Here is a 22,356-nt window from a genome sequence, read left to right as displayed (position 1 = left end):
ACCAGTAGAGTGTACTGCTGGGATGCATAACATATCTCCTACAAACAGCCACTTCCCCAAGGTCAGGAAGAATAGCCAACCTACCGGATACATAGCAATAAAAAGGAGAAACTAGGCAAAATGAGGCAATAGAGTATGTCCAAAACAAAGGAACAAGATAAAACACCAAAAGAACAACTAAATGAAGCAGGATAGGCAATCTACCCAAAAAAGTGTTCAAGGTAATCATCCATAAAGATGCTCAGAGAACTCAGGAGAAGATTGGATGAACACAGTGAGAAATTACAAGTTTTAAACACAGAGAAAATATAAAGAAGAACCAAACAGAAATGAAGAATATCATTAGATATGAAATGAAAAATACACTAGAAGGATTTAGTAGTGATACAGAGATGACACAGAAATGATAATGCAGAGAAACTGTCAGCTGGGAGACAGAGTTGGGGAAATCACTCAAGCCAAATGAAAAATATTTTTAATAACAAGAAATGAGGACAGTATAAGAGATCCCAGGGCAACATCAAGCATATTGACATTCACATTATAAGAGTGCCCAGAAGAAGAAGAGAAAGAAAGGGGCAGGTAGCCTTTCTGAAGACATAATAGCTGACAATTTTCCTAACCCAGGAAAGGAAATAGGCATCCAGGTCCAGGAAGCACAAAGAGTCCCAAACAAGATCAGCTCAAAGAGGATCACACCAAGACATACTATAATTAACAGAGCAAAACTTAAAAATGGAGAATATTAAGAGCAACAAGGGAAAAGCAGCAAGTTACATAAAGGGAAACTCCCATAAGGCTATCAGCTGACTTTTCAGCAGAAACTATGCAGACCAGAAGGGAGTGGCATGACATACTTGAAGTATGAAAGGGAAAAACCTACAATCAAGAATATTCTACCTGGCAAGACTTTCATTCAGATTTTACAGAGATATCAAAAGTTTTACAGACAAGCAAAAGCTAAACCCCAGCTTTGCTTGCTATCTCCTTTATAAGAAATGATAAAGGGATTTTTCTAGTCAAAAATTAAAAGGCCACAACCAGAAACATGAAAATTATGAAAAGTCTCATTGGTAAAGGCAAATATACAATAAAAGTAGTAAATCAGTCATGTATATAGCTAAAGGCAAAGGTCAAAGACAAGAGAAGCAAAATCTATATCTGTAATAAGTAGCTAAGGGATACACAAAAGAACATAAAATATTATATCAGAAACAGTAAACTTGGGATGGGGAGCAAAAATGCAGAGTTGTTAAAATGTGTTTGAACCTAACAGATCAGCAACTTAAAAATATCACATGTATATACAGATTAACTATAACATCTTTGTACAGTGACATTGTAATGGGACTTAGCACAGTGACCATTTTTTAATGGACAGAAATATCAAATCACTATGTTATACAACAGAAACTAACATAACACTATAGGTAAATAATACTTTTAAAACAAACTCATAGAAAGAGAGATCAGATTTATGATTACCAGACGCAGGGAGTAGAGGGAGGAGAAATTAGGTCAAGGTGGTCAAAAGAGGCAAGCTTCCAGATATAAGATAAAGAAGTACCAGGGTTAAAAAAAAAAAAAAAAAAGTACCAGGGATGAAATGTTCAGCATTGATGTATACTATATATGAGAGTTGTTAGAGTAAATCTTAATTTTTTTAATTTCTTTAATTTTGTATCTATGTGAGATATTGGTTGTTCGCTAAACTCGTTATGATAATCATTTCATGATGTATGTAAGTCAAGTCATTATGCTGTACACCTAAAGCTACAGTGTTATATGCCAATTACATCTCAATAAAACTGGAAGAAGAAAAAATCTGAAGCTCTAAATAAATAGTTTTTGCTGCTGTCATTCCACATTCTAGGTTTTAACAGTGACACAGAAATACATTGGCTTTGGAGCCCACAGTGGAGCCCACTGAGCTTAGCCACTAGGTGCTTGACCTTGAACACATCACAGCAGGCTTCTGATCTCAAGGTACCAGACTGCAAAATGATGGCAACAATATGCACTTTACAAAGTGACTTGTGTGAAGATAAAAGATAATATATGTGAAGCAGAGAGATGTCTGTTGTTAAAAAAAGAGCAGGGAAAACAAGATGGCAGAGGAGTAGGTTAGACATGGAATACATCTCTCTCCACAGATACATCAGGAACACACCTTCAGACACAGAAAGGCATGCAAAACACCAGCTGACAGCGGACAGGAGGACCTGACCAGTGGAAAAGAATATATAGAACCACGCAAAACTCAGTAGGACAAAGGAACTAGGGGGAAAAACAGGAGTTAGTAGGCCTGGACCTACCCTCGGCGGGCAGGAAAACTGAAGCAGATGTCTGATCCCCACAGCAGGACAATTGTCTGAGTCAGAGGAGAAACATTTAAGGCTGAGAGTGAAACAGCTGATCTGTGGCAGTCTGAATGGAATGAGAATCAGACAGTCCTTGCCACAGCCATACATAAGCCGGGCAGGAACTCAGGTCTCCTGGAAGGGGCAGCAGCTGGGAGCTGGAGGTTAGGGGTTGTGGAGCAATCCCAGTGTGAGGGCTGCTGTTGACTGTGGAAAGACAGATCAAGGAGATATGAGGGAGGAGATCATGGTGGGAAATGCCTGTGGAAGAAAGCCAGGCAGCCGTGAAAGCAAGGCGATACCACTGAGTCACACATATGGGCTGAAGCCATCACCATAGCCTCTCTCTCCCCACACACCAGCGTCAGCAGCTGAACAATAGAAAGGCTGCCCCATCAAATGCCTGATGCACTGAACTACAGAGTAGGACCCCATGTAGGGTGCCCCTTTAAGTGCCTGATGCACTGATCTACAGAGTAGGACCCCAGTCAGGGGACCCCTCCTATGTGACTGATGCGCTGAACAACACAGAAGCACCTCAGGCAAGGGAGCCCTCTAAGTGTCTGGATGGGCAGAGCTACAGAGAAAGACTGGACAAAGAGGCTGATCCCTAGCTACAAGAGACTTGAAAAAAGACTCTGATAGGGCCATAACTCCTGCTGTGGGGGCAGTTTGTGTCCCTGAACACCTGGCACCACCAGGGACCCTACATGTCAAGCAGCTGCACCACCTTCATGCTCAATTCTCACTGGGACAGAGCTGCCACAGCCAAAAAAAAAAAAAACAGTCTTATGTTTATGCCCACAGGGTCACTTTGGTCCTGTCTGACTCTTTGCCACCCTGTAGACTGTGGCCTGCCAGGCTTCTCTGTCAGAGAGAGGGTTCTCCAGGCAAGAACACTTGAGTGTATTCGCCAATACGAGCTGCCTTCTAGAGCACTATATTTCCTACTGCCCTAGCCACCAACCCCTCTGAGTACCTGGTGCTGCCAGAATCCCTGGGACCCATGCAGCTGCACCACTGCCACACCTGGCCCTCACAGGGGCAAACTCAAGCCCTCCAGGGAAGCCTCAGGAGCTAAACCCCAGTGGACAATCCACATATAGACATGGAAATTAAACCACAGTTGAAACACATGGGCAGTGTGGCTAAGGAAGAAGACCCAAAATGTTTCCACCAGCTGTACAAGTTGCAGATTAAATCCACATGATCAACTAAGCAGACTGTGTCTATGGAATATATAAATGGCCATTGAGAGCTCCCACAAAAGAAAACGCACTAGCTCTGATAGCTGTGGACATTGGAGGCAAGAACACACATGAGCAGGACTAGATTAGAATCTGAGCAGCCCCCACAGCAGGCCCAGAGATCAGTACAGTGTTAGGGGGCATCCTAGGGAGGTAAGGTGGACTGTAATTGCCATTGCAGGAAAGGACTCTGACAGCAGAGACTCAAGAAAAACATTATTCTTATTTTTTGACTTGTTTTGTAGATTCTTTTGTATTTTTTTTTCATTTTTTCCTTTTCCCTCCCTCTGTTGTAGATGTCAATTTTATTGGCACTAAGAAATCCAGTTAAGCTTTTGAGCTTTTTTTTTTCTTTTCCCTCAGTCACATTTTTTATTGTTGCCACAGATCTCTGCCTCTACATTGGGCTTTTGAAGTTCTGTGGCGTTTTCCTTTTTCCTTTCTTTTCTCTTTTCTGAATTTTAATTTATATATTTTTAACCTATTATTATTTTTTCTACATTTATTCCTTCGTTTCCTTTCCTATTGTTCTTTTCCCCTTGCAGTTAATCTTTAATGTATATAAATCTTCTTTATCTACCTCTATCTAACTTTGCATATCTATTCTTTCTTTTCTTTCCCTCCTTTCCTCTAAACATATTTGTTAGTTTTATTTTCATTGCTTTATTCTCCACTTGGCACCTTGCTTTAGTTTGGTTTTCCTGTTTGTGCTTGTTAGTTTTGTTCTTAACTGGTAGATAATTTTTTATTTCCTTTGTTCACTGGATCAATCTACTGTACTTAAATTTTGTTGGACTGTTTTGATTTTGCTCATGTGTATATATGTGTATATTCCATTATTTTAATTATTATTTGCCTGATCTTGTAACTGCCATTTGTCTGGAGTTCATCTTTGGTTTCTCATTTTTGGATATTTGTTTTACTCTCCCTTAATGCTATAATAAACCACTTGTGGAATTTTCATTCTTAACCAGAGATCAAACCCTGAGCCTTTGGAGTGGGAGAACTGACTCCAAGACCCTAGACTACCAGAGAACTAACCCTAGGGAGTATTAAATAGTGAGAACTCACACAAAGGAAATCATTTGAATACATGACCCTGCATCACCCAACCACCAGTAGCACCCTGTGCAGGATGCCTCATCTAAACCACAAACAAAACAAAAATATAAATCCAATCATGAGCAGACAGGAGTACCACCTCACTCAGCCTTGCCCATCAGAGGAAAAACAAACAAAAAACTCAAATCTCATCCTATAGGAAGCTTATACAAACAACTGGACCAAGCTTAGGGGGGAAGAACCCAAAAGGAAGAAAGAATTCAACCTTTTTCAAGGAAAGAATTCAAATTTCCTTGAAGCCTGGGAAAAGGAGACCTCAAACACAGTAACTTAAAGAAAATAAATAAATAAAAGGCAGAGAAATATTGCACAAATGAAGAAACAAACTAGAAACACAGTAGTCCAAATAAATGAAGAGGAAATTGGAAAATTACCTGAAAAAAGAATTCAGAATAATGATAGTAAAGATGATCAAAAACCTTGAGAACAAAATGGAGAAAAATGCAAGAATCAATTAGCAAAGCACTAGAAGAATTAAAGAATAAGCATATAAAGACAAATGACACAATTACTGAAATCAAAAATACCTTAGAAGGAATCAATAGCAGAATATCTGAAAAAAAAAGAATGAATCAGTGAGCTGGAAGATAAAATGGTGGAAATAACTTCTGAAGAGCGGAATAAAGTAACAAGAATGAAAAGAGCTGAGGACAGTCTCAGAGACCTCTGGGACCATATCAAATGCACCAACATCTGAATTATAGAGGTTCCAGAAGAAGAGAAAAAGAAAGGGTATGAGAAATTTTTTGAAGAGATTACAGTTGAAAATTTCCCCAACATGGAAAAGGAAATAGCCAATCAAGCCCAAGAGGCACAAAGAGTCCTAAGGAGAAATATGCCAAGACATATACTAATCAAACTAACAAAGATGAAACACAAAGAAAAAATATTAAAAGCAGCAAGGAAGAAGCAACAAGTAACATACAAAGGAAACCCCATATGCTTAATAGCTGATCTTTCAGCAGAAGCTGTGCAGGCCAAAATGGAATGGCAAGATATATTTAAAGTACTGAAAGGGAAAAATCTACAACCAAGATTACTGTACCCAGCAAGGATCTCATTCAAAATTGATGGAGAAATAAAAAGCTTTTCAGGCAAGCAAAAGTTAAGAGAATTCAGAACCACCGAAGCAGCTTTACAACAAACGTTAAACGGACTTCTACAGTCAAGAAATACAACAGAAGAAAAAAGATTGACAAAATCAACCCCAAACAATTAAAAAATGTCAATAGGAACATATATATCAATAATTACTTTAAATGTAAATAGATTAAATGCTCCAACCAAAACACACAGACTGGCTGAATGGATACAAAAACATATATATGCTGTCTACAAGAAACGCACTTCAGACCTCAACACACATATAGACTGAAAGTCAGAGGATGGAAAAATATATTCCATGCAAACGGGAAGCATAAGAAAGCTGGAGTAGCAATCCTCATATCATACAAAATAAACCTACCTCAACATAGTAAAGGCCATATATGATAAGCCTACAGCAAACATTATTCTCAATGGTGAAGAACTGGCATTCACCCTTAGATCAGGAACAAGACAAGGGTGTCCACTTTTGCCACTATTATTCAAAATAGTTCTGGAAGTCCTAGCTATAGCAATCAGATAAGAAAAAGAAATAAAAGGAGTTCAGATTGGAAAAGAAGCAGTAAAGTTCTCTCTGTTTGCAGATGACATGATACAATACATAGAAAACCCTAAAGATATTATCAGAAAATTACTAGACCTAAGGAGTGAATTCAGCGAAGTTGCAGGATACAAAATCAATACACAGAAATCACTTGCATTTCGGTATACTACCAATGAAAAATCAGAGAAAGAAATTGAGGAATAAATCCCATTTACCATTGCAACAAAAAGAATTAAGTATCTAGGAATAAACTTAACTAAAAAGACAAAAGAACCATACACAGAAAATTATAAGACACCAGTGAAAGAAATCAAAGATGACGTAAATAGATGGAGAGATATTCCATGTTTCTGGGTAGGAGAATCAATATTGTGAAAATGACTACACTACCAAATGCAAAAAGAAAAAAAAGGCAAAAAAGCAAAATGGCTGTCTAAGGAGGCCTTACAAATAGCTCTGAAAAGAAGGGAAGTGAAAAGCAAAGGAGAAAAGGAAAGATATACCCATTTGAATGTAGAGTTCCACAGAAGAGCAAGGAGAGATAAGAAAGCCTTCCTCAATGATCAGCGTGAAGAAATAGAGGAAAATAATAGAATGGGAAACACTAGAGATCTCTTCAAGATAATTAGAGATACCAAGGGAGCATTTCATGCAAAGATGGGTTCAATAAAGGACAGAAATGGTAGGGACCTAAAAGAAGCAGAAGATATTAAGAAGAGGTGGCAAGAATACATAGAACTCTACAAAAGAGATCTTCACAACCCAGAGAATCACGATGGTGTGATCACTCACCTAGAGCCAGATATCCTGGAATGTGAAGTCAAGTGGGCCTTAGGAAGCATCACTATGAACAAAGCTAGTGGAGGTGATGAAATTCCAGTTGAGCTATTTCAAATCCTAAAAGATGATGCTGTGAAAGTGCTGCACTCAATATGCCAGCAAATTTGGAAACCTCAGCAGTGGCCACAGGACTGGAAAAGGTCAGTTTTCATTCCAACCCCAAAGAAAGGCATTGCCAACGAATGCTCAAACTACCGCACAGTTGCACTCATCTCACATGCTAATAAAGTCATGCTCAAAATTCTCCAACCCAGGCTTCAGCACTGCATGAACTGTGACCTTCCAGATGTTCAAGCTGGTTTTAGAAAAGGCAGAGGAACCAGAGATCAAATTGCCAACATCCGCTGGATCGTCAAAAAAGCAAGAGAGTTGCAGAAAAACATCTATTTCTGCTTTATTGACTGTGCCAAAGCCTTTGACTGTGTAGATCACAGTAAACTGTGGAAAATTCTGAAAGAGATGGGACTACCAGGCAACCTGACCTGCCTCTTGAGAAATCTATATGCAGGAAGCAACAGTTAGAACTGGACATGGAACAACAAACTGGTTCCAAACAGGGAAAGGAGTATGTCAAGTATATTGTCATCCTGCTTATTTAATTTATATGCAGAGTACATCATGAGAAACGCTGGGCTGGATGAAGCACAAGCTGGAATCAAGATTGCCGGGAGAAATATCAATAACCTCAGATATGCAGATGACACCATTCTTATGGCAGAAAGTGAAGAAGAACTAAAGAGTCTCTTGTTGAAAGTGAAAGAGGAGAGTGAAAAAGTTGGCTTACAGCTCAACATTCAGTAAACTAAGATCATAGCATCCAGTCCCATCAGTTCACGGGAAATAGATGGGGAAACAGTGGAAACAGTGTGACTTTATTTTTCTCGGCTCCAAAATCACTGCAAATGGTGATTGCAGCCATGAAATTAAACGAACTTACTCCTTGGAAGGAAAGTTATGACCAACCTGCTGCTGCTGCTGCTAAGTCACTTCAGTCGTGTCCTACTTTGTGTGACCCCATAGACGGCAGCCCACCAGGCTCCCCCATCCCTGGGATTCTCCAGGCAAGAACACTAGAGTGTGTTGCCATTTCCTTCTCCAATGCATGAAAGTGAAAAGTGAAAGTGAAGTTGCTCAATTGCATCCGACCCTCAGTGACCCCATGGACTCCAGCCTTCCAGGCTCCTCCGTCCATGGGATATTCCAGGCAAGAGTACTGGAGTGGGGTGCCATTGCCTTCTCCAATGACCAACCTAGACAGCATATTAAAAAGCAGAGACATTACTTTGCCAACAAAGGTCCATCTAGTCAAGGCTATGGTGTTTCCAGTAGTCATGTGTGGATGTGAAAGTTGGACTATAAAGAAAGCTGAGCACCGAAGAATTGATGCTTTTGAACTGTGGTGTTGGAGAAGAGTCTTGAGAGTCCCTTGGACTGCAAGGAGATCCAACCAGTCCATCCTAAAGGAGATTAGTCCTGAGTGTTCATGGGAAGGACTGACGTTAAAGCTGAAACTCCAATACTTTGGCCACCTGATGTGAAGAGCGGACTGATTTGAAAAGACTCTGATGTTTGGAAAGATTGGGGGCAGGAGGAGAAGGGGACAACAGGATGAGATGGCTGGATGGCATCACTGACTCGATGGACATTGGTTTGGGTGGACTCCAGGAATTGATGATGGACAGGGAGGCCTGGCATGCTGCGGTTCATGGGGTTGCAAAGAGTCGGACATGACTGAGCGACTGACCTGCACTTAACTGAACCAAATGCAATCTACAGGTTTAACGTAATCCCTATCAAATTACCAATGGTATTTTCACAGAACTGGAACAAAAATTTCACAATTCATATGGAAACACAAAGGACCCTGAATAGCCAAAGCAGTCTTGAGAAAGAATGGAGCAGGAGGAATCAAGCTTCCTGACTTCAGGTTATACTACAAAGCTACAGTCATCAAGACAGTATGGTACTGGCACAGAAACAGAAATATAGACCAATGGAACAAGATAGAAAGCCCAGAAATAAACCTATGCAACTATGGGTAACTTATTTGTTCACAAAGGAGGCAAGAATATACAATGAGGCAAAGACAGCCTCTTTGATAAAAGGTGCTGGGGAACCTGGACAGCTACATGTAAAAGAATGAAATTAGAACACTTCCTAACACCATACACAAAGATAAACTCAAAATGCATTAAAGACCTAAATGTAAGACCAGAAAACTATAAAACTCTTAGAGGAAATCATAGGCAGAACACTCGATGACATAAAGTAAGATCCTCTATGATGCACCTCCTAGAGTAACAGAAATAACAAAAGTAAACAAGTGGGACCTGATTAAACTTAAATACTTTTGCACAGCAAAAGAAACTATAAGCAAGGTGAAAAGACAACCCTCAGAATGGGAGAAAATAATAGCAAATGAAACAACTGACAAAGGATTAATTTCCAAAATATACAAGGAGCTCATACAACCTAATGTCAGAAAAACAAACAACCCAAATCAAAAAGTGGGAAAAGACCTAAACAGACATTTCTCCAAAGACATACATATGGCTAACAAACATGAAAAGATGCTCAACATCACTCATTATTAGAGAGATGCAAATCAAGGATCAAAACTACAATGGAATATCACCTCACACAAGTCAGAATGACCTCATCAAAAAGTATAAACAATAAATGCTGGAGAAGTTGTGGAGCAAAGGGAACACTTTTGCACTGTTGATGGAAATGTAAATTGATACAGCCACTATGGAAGATGGTATGGAGATTCCTTAAAAAACTAGGAATAAAACCATCATACGACCCAGCAATCCCACTCCTAGGCATATATCCTGAGGAAACCAAAATTTAAAGAGACACATGTATCCCATTGTTAATTGCAGCACTGTTTACAATAGCTAGAACATGGAAGCAATCTAGATGTCCATTTACAGATGAATGGATAAAGAAGTTGTGGTATATATACACAATGGAATATTACTCAGCCATAAAAAAGGAATGCATTTGAGTCCGTTCTAATGAAGTGGATGAACTTAGAACCTACCATACATAGTGAAGGGAGTCAGAAAGAGAAAGATAAATGCCGTATTCTAACACATATATATGGAATCCAGGAAAATGGTACTGAAGAGTTTATTTACAGGGCAACAATGGAGAAACAGGCATAGAGAATAGACTTATGAACATGGGGAGAGGGGAGGAGAGGGTAAGATATATGGAAAAAGTAGCATGGAAATTTACATTAGCCAATGGGCATTTTCTCTGTGGCTCAAGAAACTCAAACAGGGGCTCTGTATCAACCTAGAGGGGTGGGATTGGGAAGGAGATGGGAGGAAGTTTCAAAAGTTTCAGTATACCTATGGCTGATTCATGTTGAGGTTTGACAGAAAACAGCCAAATTCTATAAAGCAATGATTCTTCAATAAAAAGTTAATTTAAAAAAGATATATATGAAGAAAATGAGGCAAATCTGGTAAAGAGTGGGTGCTCAATAAACTATAGCTATTTTTCAATATTTCTACTATTACTTAAGAGGTTATTTGTCTCCTAATGAACTGTGTCTTTGATTAAATTAAGAAGCCACAAGATGATATTGATGTCTTTATGGCCTGAGTAATAGAAATAATCTTGGCTTCTTTTTTCATTTTACCAAACTAGAGAAGTTTTTGCCCAAGTCTCCCTATCATATCTCTTGGCTTTCTGTCTACTAACCATACTTCAGGTATAGTTTACCTGAGATGGAAATAATTCTGCTTTCTTGTTTGGTATGATAAGATAGAGCTCTTTTTTAAAATATATAAGTAATTAACATACAGAACAGACATTTCAAAGCTGACAATCTGAAAAAATAAATAAATACCAAAGGACAAAGCTTTTAGTACCTTTTCCTTAACATTTAGTTGATCGTTTATTTCAATACGAATATTGATAACTCTCTTGACTTCCATTAGCTTAAGTCCCGTCCTGGAAACTGTAACCAAATCAGGATCTAGGACTTCCAGTCCCCTTAGTATCTTTCTGATGGTAGTTCTTCTCATCAATATCTAGTTTTCCTCCACTAGTTACCTGAAGAGTAGACTTTAATTCCCTTATCCCTCTCTTTCTTCTATGGTCACAAAAGGACAACTTCCCCACATCTCTGCACTAGTTACAGTCTAGGGACCAAAACCTTAGGGGATGCTCTGGATCCCTAGAGAAGTCTTGTCTCTCCAACTAACTGCTAGTCACATCACCTCTCTGAAATTCAGAGCCCTCATCTCCAGAACTATGTGGCCTCGAATTTATTGATGCTCAGAGAATCTGTGACTTCATGATGCTAACATGGCAAGTGTCATGTATAAATGAAGGTCAAAATGGTCAACTTTAAAATTAGCAATAATAATAACAATAATATGGGAAGACAAAGTCAGTAAAACTCAGCCTTTTGGAATTGACAATCAAAATATAACAGAAATCTCTGACAAACTCAATTGCTCCAATTTCTTGGAACCCAATCAGAAAACAAGTATTTTAATCTCTTTACATGTCTTAAGTGTCTTCACATGTATATTTTAAGTGTCTTTAATGAGTTTCTTTCCTCAGTTTTTGATTCAAGTGTCTATGTGCTTTGTCTCTCTTAAATTGTAAATTCTGCTAGGAATCAGTTTGGTTCAGTTGCTCAGTGTGTCATACTCTTTGAGACCCCATCAACCGCAGCATGCCAGGCCTCCCTGTCCATCACCAACTCCCGGAGTTCACCCAAACTCATGTCCATTGAGTTGGTGATGCCATCCAACGATCTCATCCTCTGCCGTTCCCTTCTCCTCCTGCCCTCAATCTTTCCCAGCATCAGGGTCTTTTCAAATGAGTCAGCTCTTCACATCAGGTGGCCAAAGTATTGGAGTTTCAGCTTCAACATCAGTCCTTCCCATGAACACTCAGGACTGATCTCCTTTAGGATGGACTGGTTGGATCTCCTTGCAGTCCAAGGGACTCTCAAGACTCTTCTCCAACACCACAGTTCAAAAGCATCAATTCTTCGGTGCTCAGCTTTTTTTATAGTCCAACTCTCACATCCATACATGACTACTGGAAACACCATAGCCTTGACTAGATGGACCCTTGTTGGCAAAGTAATGTCTCTGCTTTTTAATATGCTGTCTAGGTTGGTCATAACTTTCCTTCCAAGGAGTAAGTGTCTTTTAATTTCATGGCTGCAGCCACCATCTGCAGTGATTTTGGAGCCCAAAAAAATAAAGTCTGACACTGTTTCCACTGTTTCCCCATCTATTTCCCATGAAGTGATGGGACCAGATGCCATGATCTTTGTTTTCTGAATGTTGGGCTTTAATTCAACATTTTCACTCTCCTCTTTCACTTGCATCAGGAGGCTTTTTAGTTCTTCTTCACTTTCTGCCATAAGGGTGGTGTCATCTGCATATCTGAGGTTATTGATATTTCTCCCAGCAATCTTGATTCCAGCTTGTGCTTCATCCAGCCCAGCGTTTCTCATGATGTACTCTGCATATAAATTAAATAAGCAGGGTGACAATATACAGCCTTGACATACTCCTTTTCCTATTTGGAACCGGTCTGTTGTTCCATGTCCAGTTCTAACTATTGCTTCCTGACCTGCATATAGGTTTCTCAAGAGGCAGGTCAAGTGGTCTGGTATTCCCATCTCTTTCAGAATTTTCCCCAGTTTATTGTGATCCACACAGTCAAAGGCTTTGGCATAGTCAATAAAGCAGAAATAGATGTTTTTCTGGAACTCTCTTGTGTTTTCCATGATCCAGCGGATGTTGGCAATTTGATCTCTGATTCCTCTGCCTTTTCTAAAACCAGCTTGAACATCTGGAAGTTCACGTTCATGTATTGCTGAAGCCTGGCTTGCAGAATTTTGAGCATGACTTTACTAGCATGTGAGATGAGTGCAATTGTGTGGTAGTTTGAGCATTCTTTGGCATTGCCTTTCTTTGGGATTGGAATGAAAACTGACCTTTTCCAGTCCTGTGGCCACTGCTGACTTTTCCAAACTTGCTGACATATTGAGTGAAGCACTTTCACAGCATCTTCTTTTAGGATTTGAAATAGCTCCACTGGAATTTCATCACCTCCACTAGCTTTGTTCATAGTGATGCTTTCTAATGCTACAGGAATAAGTTTTTTTCTAGCTCAATGTCTATCACATAATAATCCATCAAGAAACACTTGATAACTGATTAGTGACTCACCAGTTAAAATCTTCCTTTTTTTAACAGCTATGTGGATCCCATTGGACATCACTGTAAAAAAATATGAAATGCTTTGAACAGTTTGATTTTTTTTGTTTTTGTTTATGTTCTCCATGGTTTACTATTTTATTGAAAAACCTATCAAATAACTGTATCTAGTCCCTGTACGTATGCCAAATCATATGTACTATGAATTCCTCAGTTTATAGGTATTTCTCATACCACATAATCTTTTAGTAGTTCTAAATTTCAAGATATTTTATCTGGTGACATAGACTTTATAACCTAATTTTAAAAGGTATATAGTTTAAAAATGCTCATATTTTACAATTCATTCAAACCAAAATTTTAAATGTTCTTTAAACAGAAAAGGGCAATACATTTACAAACTCCCAACCCTTGTTATCTCTTGCATATAATTTCTCTATTCTTGTTCCTAGGTTACATAGCACTGCTTGAAAAATTTTTATAAACCCATACTCAAAAGTATCTTGGAGTAAGAAAATAAAGGACAAATATAGAGAGGATGCTAACCTGCAGTTCAAACAATGATAGCTAATACATGCTTAAATGTAAAGAACAAGGTAAAAATGAACAACTGTTTGAAAATTCCATTTCCTTACTTTGTTATATCTGGTTTTCAACTCTTATGATTAAAGGCAATGATTTCCCTTGAACCTCAAAGACAGCAGACACACACCATAAAGTGCATAAGAAAAATCTTGTTTTCTGTTTATTGCCAAAATTGCATAGATACCTCAAAGGGAGAAATAAAGACAAAGTGTGAGAGTTCTAGACTCATCTATGCTTGTCACCAACTTGAGGTGTGTTTTGAGTTCCTTATTGTAATCACCAGTGTCTCTTGTTATTATCTTTTTCTTTCCCACATTCAATACTATCTCTTTTATTCTGGCCAACTCATTTAACCTGTCTGGTAAAGTCTTTCTTGTCACTCATCATAACAATGTAGTGAAAATTTGGGAGACTTTAAAGACTTGAAGAATATCAAATGAAAAGGGTGTTTAATGGTGATATAGTGGAGGTACTGTAAAGATAGAGATTGGAAATAGATATGGATACAAGACTCCCTGTAGACATTCAGATATGTAAGACAATGCTCAACATTGTGCTCTGTGAAAATGAGTTGATTGTGAACTAGCTCACCTACATTCTCAGGCTTCTCTTGGATTATTCCTCCCATGACACTGACCAACATCAAAACTCCCCAGTAGTGTCTCCGTCCACCACTTCTCAGAATTACATTAATTTAGGAAGCAACATATTCTGACCTCGTCCAGCCACTGCCACACCTTCCCTCTAACACCAGCTCTCAGCAATGCCTCTCCTGTTGACTCCTTGTTCCCTCCTTGCTGCTGCTTTCCACCAACCTCTAGACCCACCAGTAACTCTCTTGATAGTTTAGCCTTTGGCTTGCAGTCTTCTCTCAACTGATTCATGTCAACACCTTGTTTATCTCAATGTCCATATGAATGGTGCTCTCCACACATCAGTTCAGTTCAGTTCAGTCACTCAGTCGTGTCCAACTCATTGCGACCCCATGAATCGCAGCATGCATCAGCCTCAGTATTTTTACACCACCTCTGCACCTTCACTGAAGCACCCACCCACATTTACCTTTGGATCTGTTATTCAGCTTACAAGATTTTAAGTCAAGATTTCCCTTCTTTGATTATTATGTATCCTTCTTACCTTTCCATATCTACTGAAATTGCTGCTCAGTCACCCTCATCACAGCTTTCAACCTGTTCATTCCTCCCTTACCTCAGTTCTTTCTTTATTTGCCTTTTTAGCCCTCTGTGGCTATCATAATGAACAAGTTAATATGATCCTTCTTAGTACTCCAAAATCCTTTATGTTTCCTTTTTCCATAACACTGGCCTTGGCAAGCTCCAGTTCTGAGCAAACTGTCATCTACTTTCTCCACACTCCTATCAGGCTGCTGAATATTACTGAAGAAAATTTTGAATTTGAGTCACTTCTTTTCATTCCAAAATCTGGCCTCGATTGGGCCTGCACTTCTATTCACAATTTTGGAATTTATCTCTGACTAAGCCTCTATTACTTACACTGAATCAAATTGTTATCAGTAATGTCAAAGTCTACCTACCTCGTCATCTTCCATTTTCTTAATAATGCTCTATATGATGTAAATGTAATAGCTTTCTCTTCTCCACACTTCAAATTTTCAGCATAATCCATCCTATTCTTTTTTAGAGGAAGGGATTTTTTTTACTGCTGTGTCCATTACATGTGTCCATTCCTTGCCCAACTCCTCCAAGAATGTATTCTATTCATCATCACACCCACCTCTGGCATCCTTTCTCAGCCAACAATTACATCCAGGTCTCCCACACTCATACAAAGTTCCCTCAACCATCCTATCTCCATGAGATACCATACTTCCTGTGTCTTCTTGCAGCCATCAAGTGGAAAAGTGTCTATGCTTGATGCCTCCAACTTCAACTTCCATTTATTCCTCATTTTTGTGCATCTGTTTCAAATCCTAAAAGATGGTGCTGTGAAAGTGCTGCACTCAATATGCCAGCAAATTTGGAAAACTCAGCAGTGGCCACAGGACTGGAAAGGGTCAGTTTTCATTCCAATTCCAAAGAATGGCAATGCCAAAGAATGCTCAAACTACCACACAATTGCATTCATCTCACATGCTAGTAAAGTCATGCTCAAAGTTCTCCAAGCCAGGCTTCAGCAATACATGAACCATGAACTTCCTGATGTACAAGCTGGTTTTAGAAAAAGCAGAGGAACCAGAGATCAAATTGCCAACATCCCCTGGATCATGGAAAAAGCAAGAGAGTTCCTGAAAAACATCTATTTCTGCTTTATTGGCTATGCCAAAGCCTTTGACTCTGTGGATCACAATAAACTGGAAAATTCTGAAAGAGATGGGAATACCAGATCACCTGACCTACCTCTTGAGAAATCTGTATGCAGGTCATGAAGCAGCAGTTAGAACTGGACATGGAACAACAGACTGGTTCCAAATAGGAAAAGGAGTACGTCAAGACTGTATATTGTCACCCTGCTTATTTAACTTATATGCAGAGTACATCATGAGAAACGCTGGACTGGAAGAAATACAAGCTGGAATCAAGATTGCCCGGAGAAATATCAATAACCTGAAATATGCAGATGACACCACCCTTATGGCAGAAAGTGAAGAGGAGCTAAAAGCCTCTTGATGAAAGTGAAAGTGGAGAGTGAAAAAGTTGGCTTAAAGCTCAACACTCAGAAAACAAAGATCATGGCATCTGGTCCCATCACTTCATGGGAAATAGATGGGGAAACAGTGGAAACAGTGGCTGACTTTATTTTGGGGGGGTTCCAAAATCACTGCAGATGGTGACTGCAGTGAAATTAAAAGATGCTTACTCCTTGGAAGAAAAGTTATGACCAACCTAGATAGTATATTCAAAAGCAGAGACATTACTTTGCCAACTAAGGTCTGTCTAGTCAAGGCTATGGTCTTTCCTGTGGTCATGTATGGATATTAAAATAAAATAAAATAAAAGAGTGTGTTGGACTGTGAAGAAGGCTGAGTGCCGAAGAATTGATGCTTTTGAACTGTGGTGTTAGAGAAGAGTCTTGAGAGTCCCTTGGACTGCAAGGAGATCCAACCAGTCCACTCTGAAGGAGATCGGCCCTGGGATTTCTTTGGAAGGAATGATGCTAAAGCTGAAACTCCAGTACTTTAGCCACCTCATGTGAAGAGTTGACTCACTGGAAGAGACTCTGATGCTGGGAGGGATTGGGGGCAGGAGGAGAAGGGGACGACAGAGGATGAGATGGCTGGATGACATCACTGACTCGATGGGTGTGAGTCTGAGTGAACTCCAGGAGTTGGTGATGGACAGGGAGGCCTGGCTTGCTGCGATTCATGGGGTCGCAAAGAGTCGGACATGACTGAGCGACTGAACTGAACTGAACCTCGCCAAGGTCAACAGTGACCAGCTTAGTCAAATAATCTTTTTTATTAATAATCATTTTCTCAAAGAACACTCAAAGACATGAGAAAATTCCCATGATAGAATGTTAAAAAATTTTAAGTAACGAAATTATAGAATATGGTCTCAATTTGTGTTATTTAAAGTGTTGACATGGGTCGGGAAGATCCCCTGGAGCAGGAATTGGCAACCCACTCCAGTATTCTTGCCTGGAGAATTTCATGGACAGAGAAGCCTAGCGGGCTGCACTCCATGGGGTTGCAAAGAGTCAGACATGACTGAGTGACTAACACTAACACTAACAAACATGTTAATGTGTATGTCTGTTCAGAAAGTAAGTGGGGAAAAAACTACCAAAATGTTAGAAGTTATCAGATTAAAGATTACTGATAAATAAGTCAAATTATAGATACTTTTTACATATTTTTCGGGCTTCCCTGGTGGCTCAGAGGTTAAAGCATCTGCCTGGAATGTGGGAGACCCAGATTCGATCCCTGGATCAGGATGATCCCCTGGAGAAGGAAATGGCAACCCACTCCAGTACTTTTCCCTGGAGAATCCCATGGAGGGAGGAGCCTGGTAGGCTACAGTCCATGGGGTCACAAAGAGTCAGACACGACTGAGCGACTTCACATACCATGCTTTTACAAATATGCTTTAATGAGTATTACTTTCAAAATCAGAAAAGCAAAAAAGGATTTTAATATATTTTTTTTTCCTCATTCTTCTTTCTGAATCCTCATGTGCTTCACCATATTGATTGCAAGTCCCAGGAGTTTTTCCCAGGATTGGCCTCTGAGACATGCAATCTGTGCAGTCACTCAGTGTCCCACACTTAGAAAGACTCTGCATGCAGTTTAGGACTCTTTTGTCTCTGTTTTTAAATTCTCAACACTTTTTTAACAGGAGTCCCATAATTTCATTTTCCGCTAAGCCCTACTAATTATGTAGCTTGTCTTGACTCTTCCTTTAGCTTCAGACACTACATTTTCTTTTTCCTACATCTCTAACCTGCCTTTTTGATTTCATTATTCCACTCACTAAATTCAGTTTTTTATAACAGTTCCCATCACCAACCTTACCCTCTCCTCTGTTATTCTCACTAATGGATTAGCTTTCACCTAAACATGCTATCTGAATATTGAGCTTCAAATATGCGTTTCTACCCATAATCTGGATATTTCCACCAGTACCTTCAGTCAGCACTTCACATTTAACATGTCCAAAAAAGGAATGCTGCCTCTACTTATGTGTTCTTCCATGACCTTCTTCTTGCCATCAACTTTGTGTTCTGGAGGTTTACTCATGTTGATGCATGCCACTATAGTTCACTTATTTTCACTACTGTGTAGTATTCTGCTGTTTGAACATACTTCAATTTATTTCTCCATTTTTCTTGAGATGAATTTTTTTATTCTCTCAGTGAGGTAGTTTGCTATTTCTCATTACATCCTGGTACACACATGCAAAAAAAGAGTTTCCTTGGATTATGAAGCTAGGAATGATATGGCTATGTCACAGAGGTCATCCAAATTCAACTTTATTCAACAATACCAAACTGTTTTCAAAGTGGTTGCTGCAAACTCCTAAATTATCCCTCTGCCCCCCAATAGCCCTTTACCATAAGTTTGTGTTCTATGTCTGTGTATCTATTTCTGTTTTGTATGTAACTTCATTTGTATTTTTTTTTAGAGTCTACATACTAACAATATTATATGGTATTTATCTTTCTCTGTCTGACTTCACTTAGTATGATACTCTCCAGGTCCACTTAGGTTGCTGCAAATGGCACTGTTTCATTCTCTTTTACTATACCACATCTCCTTTATCCATTCATCTGTCGATTTTGCTTCTATGTCTTGGTTATTATAAATAGTGCTGCATTGAACATTGGGGTACACATATCTTCACACTACTATATATTTATTGTATATAGATACCAACAAGGAACTACTGTATAGCACAGGGAACTATATTCACTATTTTATAATAACCTATAAGAAAAAATTTGGAAAAAATATGCATGTGTATGTGTATATAAAGCATGTTGCTATACACCTGAAACTAACACAACATTGCAAATCAACTATGTGTGTTAGTCACTCAATCATGTCCAACTCTTTGCAACCCCATGGACTATAGTCCACCAGGCTCCTCTGTCTATGGAACTCTCCAGGCGAGAATTCTGGAGTGGGGTGCCATTCTCTTCTACAGGGGATCTTCCCAACCCAGGGATCAAACCTGGGTCTCCTGAATTGCAGACAATTAGAAAAAGAGAGAGATACTGCCATCAGTTCACATACACTCTTATCTGCAGGATGAAAACGTTCTTGTTGTTCTGCACCCTCATTGACACTTGAAATTGTTGGATTGAAATTTGTCAATGCTATGGTAACTCACTGTGATTTTGATTTTCATCTCCCTGATTATTAATGATAATGGACATCTTTCATATGCTAGTTATATATGAAAAGTATCTTGTTCTTGTAGTACCTTTATAATCAGAAAATTGCCTTTTTTTAAGATTATACTCTATACCATAGCCTACCATACCTACCATACTCTATACCATACCATAGCTGTTGTCAGTATAAAAAAGGTTTTCACTCAACCCTAAAGAAGACTAAAATCTAAATTCCTATCCTCACTTAGATGTTAAACTCGACCAGTGTCAAAAACTCTTCTACTTTGGGATTTGACTAAGTAATATACTCTCATGACTATGATGATTTATAAAAATAGTTCTGTATGGAATCTATCCATGTAACCAGCTCAGTGCCATATTTAGAGACAGATTAGCTTCCCTGGTGGCTCAGAGGTTAAAGCGTCTGCCTCCAATACAGGAGTCCTGGGTTTGATCCCTGGGTCAGGAAGATCCCCTGGAGAAGGAAATGGTAACCCACTCCAGTATTCTTGCCTGGAGAATCCCATGGACAGAGAAGCCTGGTAGGCTACAGTCCACAGGGTCGCAAAGAGTCGGACAGGACTGAGCGACTTCACTAACTTCAGGGATAGACAAAATATAGAAGAAAGAATTCTCATGCCACCCAGAAGAACTCAGCTCTTAACCCACAAGAACAAGAACTAGGGAAGAAAACATAAGAATCTATTTTTTGAAGAATCTTCTCTACTCAGGAAAGGACATGTGGAAACCATGGGAAATGAAAGTACACTGTCAGCCCTGGCCCAACCCAGCTCCACCTCTCCTAGACACTCCCCTGACACTTTCTGGAGTTCCCCAGGCATGCTCTCCTCATAAGTCACTGCTTCCTGTCTATGTCACCTAAATATTTCACATCAGGGAAGACTAAGTACCCTGAGGCAAGGAATCCCCCAGATTGCATGGAAGTTAATTAACTTACAAAGTACACATGGCCATGAATTTCAAGTTCCTGAATTACAGAGATGAGATGATGATTAATTCAGTTAGTTAATGATTAATTCATTAATTCAATCTGACAGATATTTGTTAAGCAACTACTATAAACCTCATAAAACAATAGAACCCTTTGCCAGTTACTAAGTAAAGTTTATAAATCAAGAATAAGAAAGGATTCCACAGCTCTTACTTGAAAAACAAAAAAAAGACTGCTATCAAGCCACATCCTGATTTCATCATAATTTTGTGCAGGGTATTTAATAAAATGCTATACTTAATAAGTCTCATCCTCACTTTCCTCTCCAGTAACAACTGTGAGAAAGTTGGCCTTGATATTTATTTCAAAAGATTCTTGTTAATTCACAATCAATTATTGTTCTACCATTCCATCCTCTGAAGTAAAAAAATAATAATGGCAAAAATTTACTGAGTTCTTACTATGTGCCAGAAGTTACAGCAAGTGATATGCATAGCTTCTTATTTAAGCTTCACAACAACCCTCTGAGGTGTATTTTCTTGATGCTGTTGCTGCTCTGATTTAGGTGTAATTCCCACACAATAATAAGCTATATTTAAAGAAAATTTTGATATGTTTTAATGATATATATTCCTCTGAAACCATCACCATAACCAAGACAATGAAAATATCCATTGGTCCAAAAGTTTTCTTATGACCTTTTATAATCTCTCCCTTTCAATCCTCCCTGTTTTCTCCCTCCTTACCATTCAAGCAAGTACTGATTATTGTAGATTAGCTTGAGCTTTCTAGAATTTTTTAAAATGGCATCTTTTCATAAGTACACTGTTTTCCTGACTTTTTTATTCATCATAATTATTCTGAGATTCATCCATTTGGGAAAATTGTCAACAGTTGTTTGTTTCTTTGTTTTAACCTTTACTGCTTAGCTCCACATTCCATTATCTGGATTACCATGATCCGTTTTTTCATTTACCTTTCATATTTGACCATTTTTCCAGGTTTTGTCTATCATTTATAAACCAGTTCAGTTCAGTTCAATTCAGTCACTCAGTCGTCTCCAACTCTTTGCGACTCCAAGAATTGCAGCATGCCAGGCCTCCCTGTCCATCACCAACTCCTGGAGTTTACTCAAACTCATGTCTATCGAGTTGGTGATGCCATCCAGCCATCTCATCCTCTGCCATCCCCTTCTCCTCCTGCCCCCAATCCCTCCCAGCATCAGGGTCTTTTCCAATGAGTCAACTCTTCACATGAGGTGGCCAAAGTATTGGAGTTTCAGCTTCATATCAGTCCTTCCAAAGAACACCCAGTACTGATCTTCTTTAGGATGAACTGGTTGGATCTCCTTCCAGTCCCAGGGACTCTCAAGACTCTTCTCCAACACCACAGATCAAAAGCATCAATTCTTCAGCACTCAGCTTTCTTCACAGTCCAACTCTCACATCCATACATAACCACTGGAAAAACCATAGCCTTGACTAGTCAGACTTTGTTGACAAAGTCTCTGCCCTTTAATATGCTATCTAGGTTGGTCAAAACTTTCCTTCCAAGGAGTAAGCATCTTTTAATTTCATAGCTGCAA

General features: G+C 39.1%; 1 long non-coding RNA gene across 1 annotated transcript in view; it reads right to left on the bottom strand.

Annotated features, from left to right (window-relative positions):
- Nucleotides 1-22,356, bottom strand: part of LOC121816352 (uncharacterized) — a 361,933-nt gene that overhangs the window by 237,745 nt on the left and 101,832 nt on the right. The gene's annotated exons all lie outside the window — the stretch shown is intronic.

Source organism: Ovis aries, chromosome 1 (genome assembly GCF_016772045.2).
Source record: "Ovis aries strain OAR_USU_Benz2616 breed Rambouillet chromosome 1, ARS-UI_Ramb_v3.0, whole genome shotgun sequence".
In the NCBI taxonomy this organism is placed as follows: Eukaryota; Metazoa; Chordata; class Mammalia; order Artiodactyla; family Bovidae; genus Ovis; species Ovis aries.
This window is presented reverse-complemented; position numbering and strand designations above follow the sequence as displayed.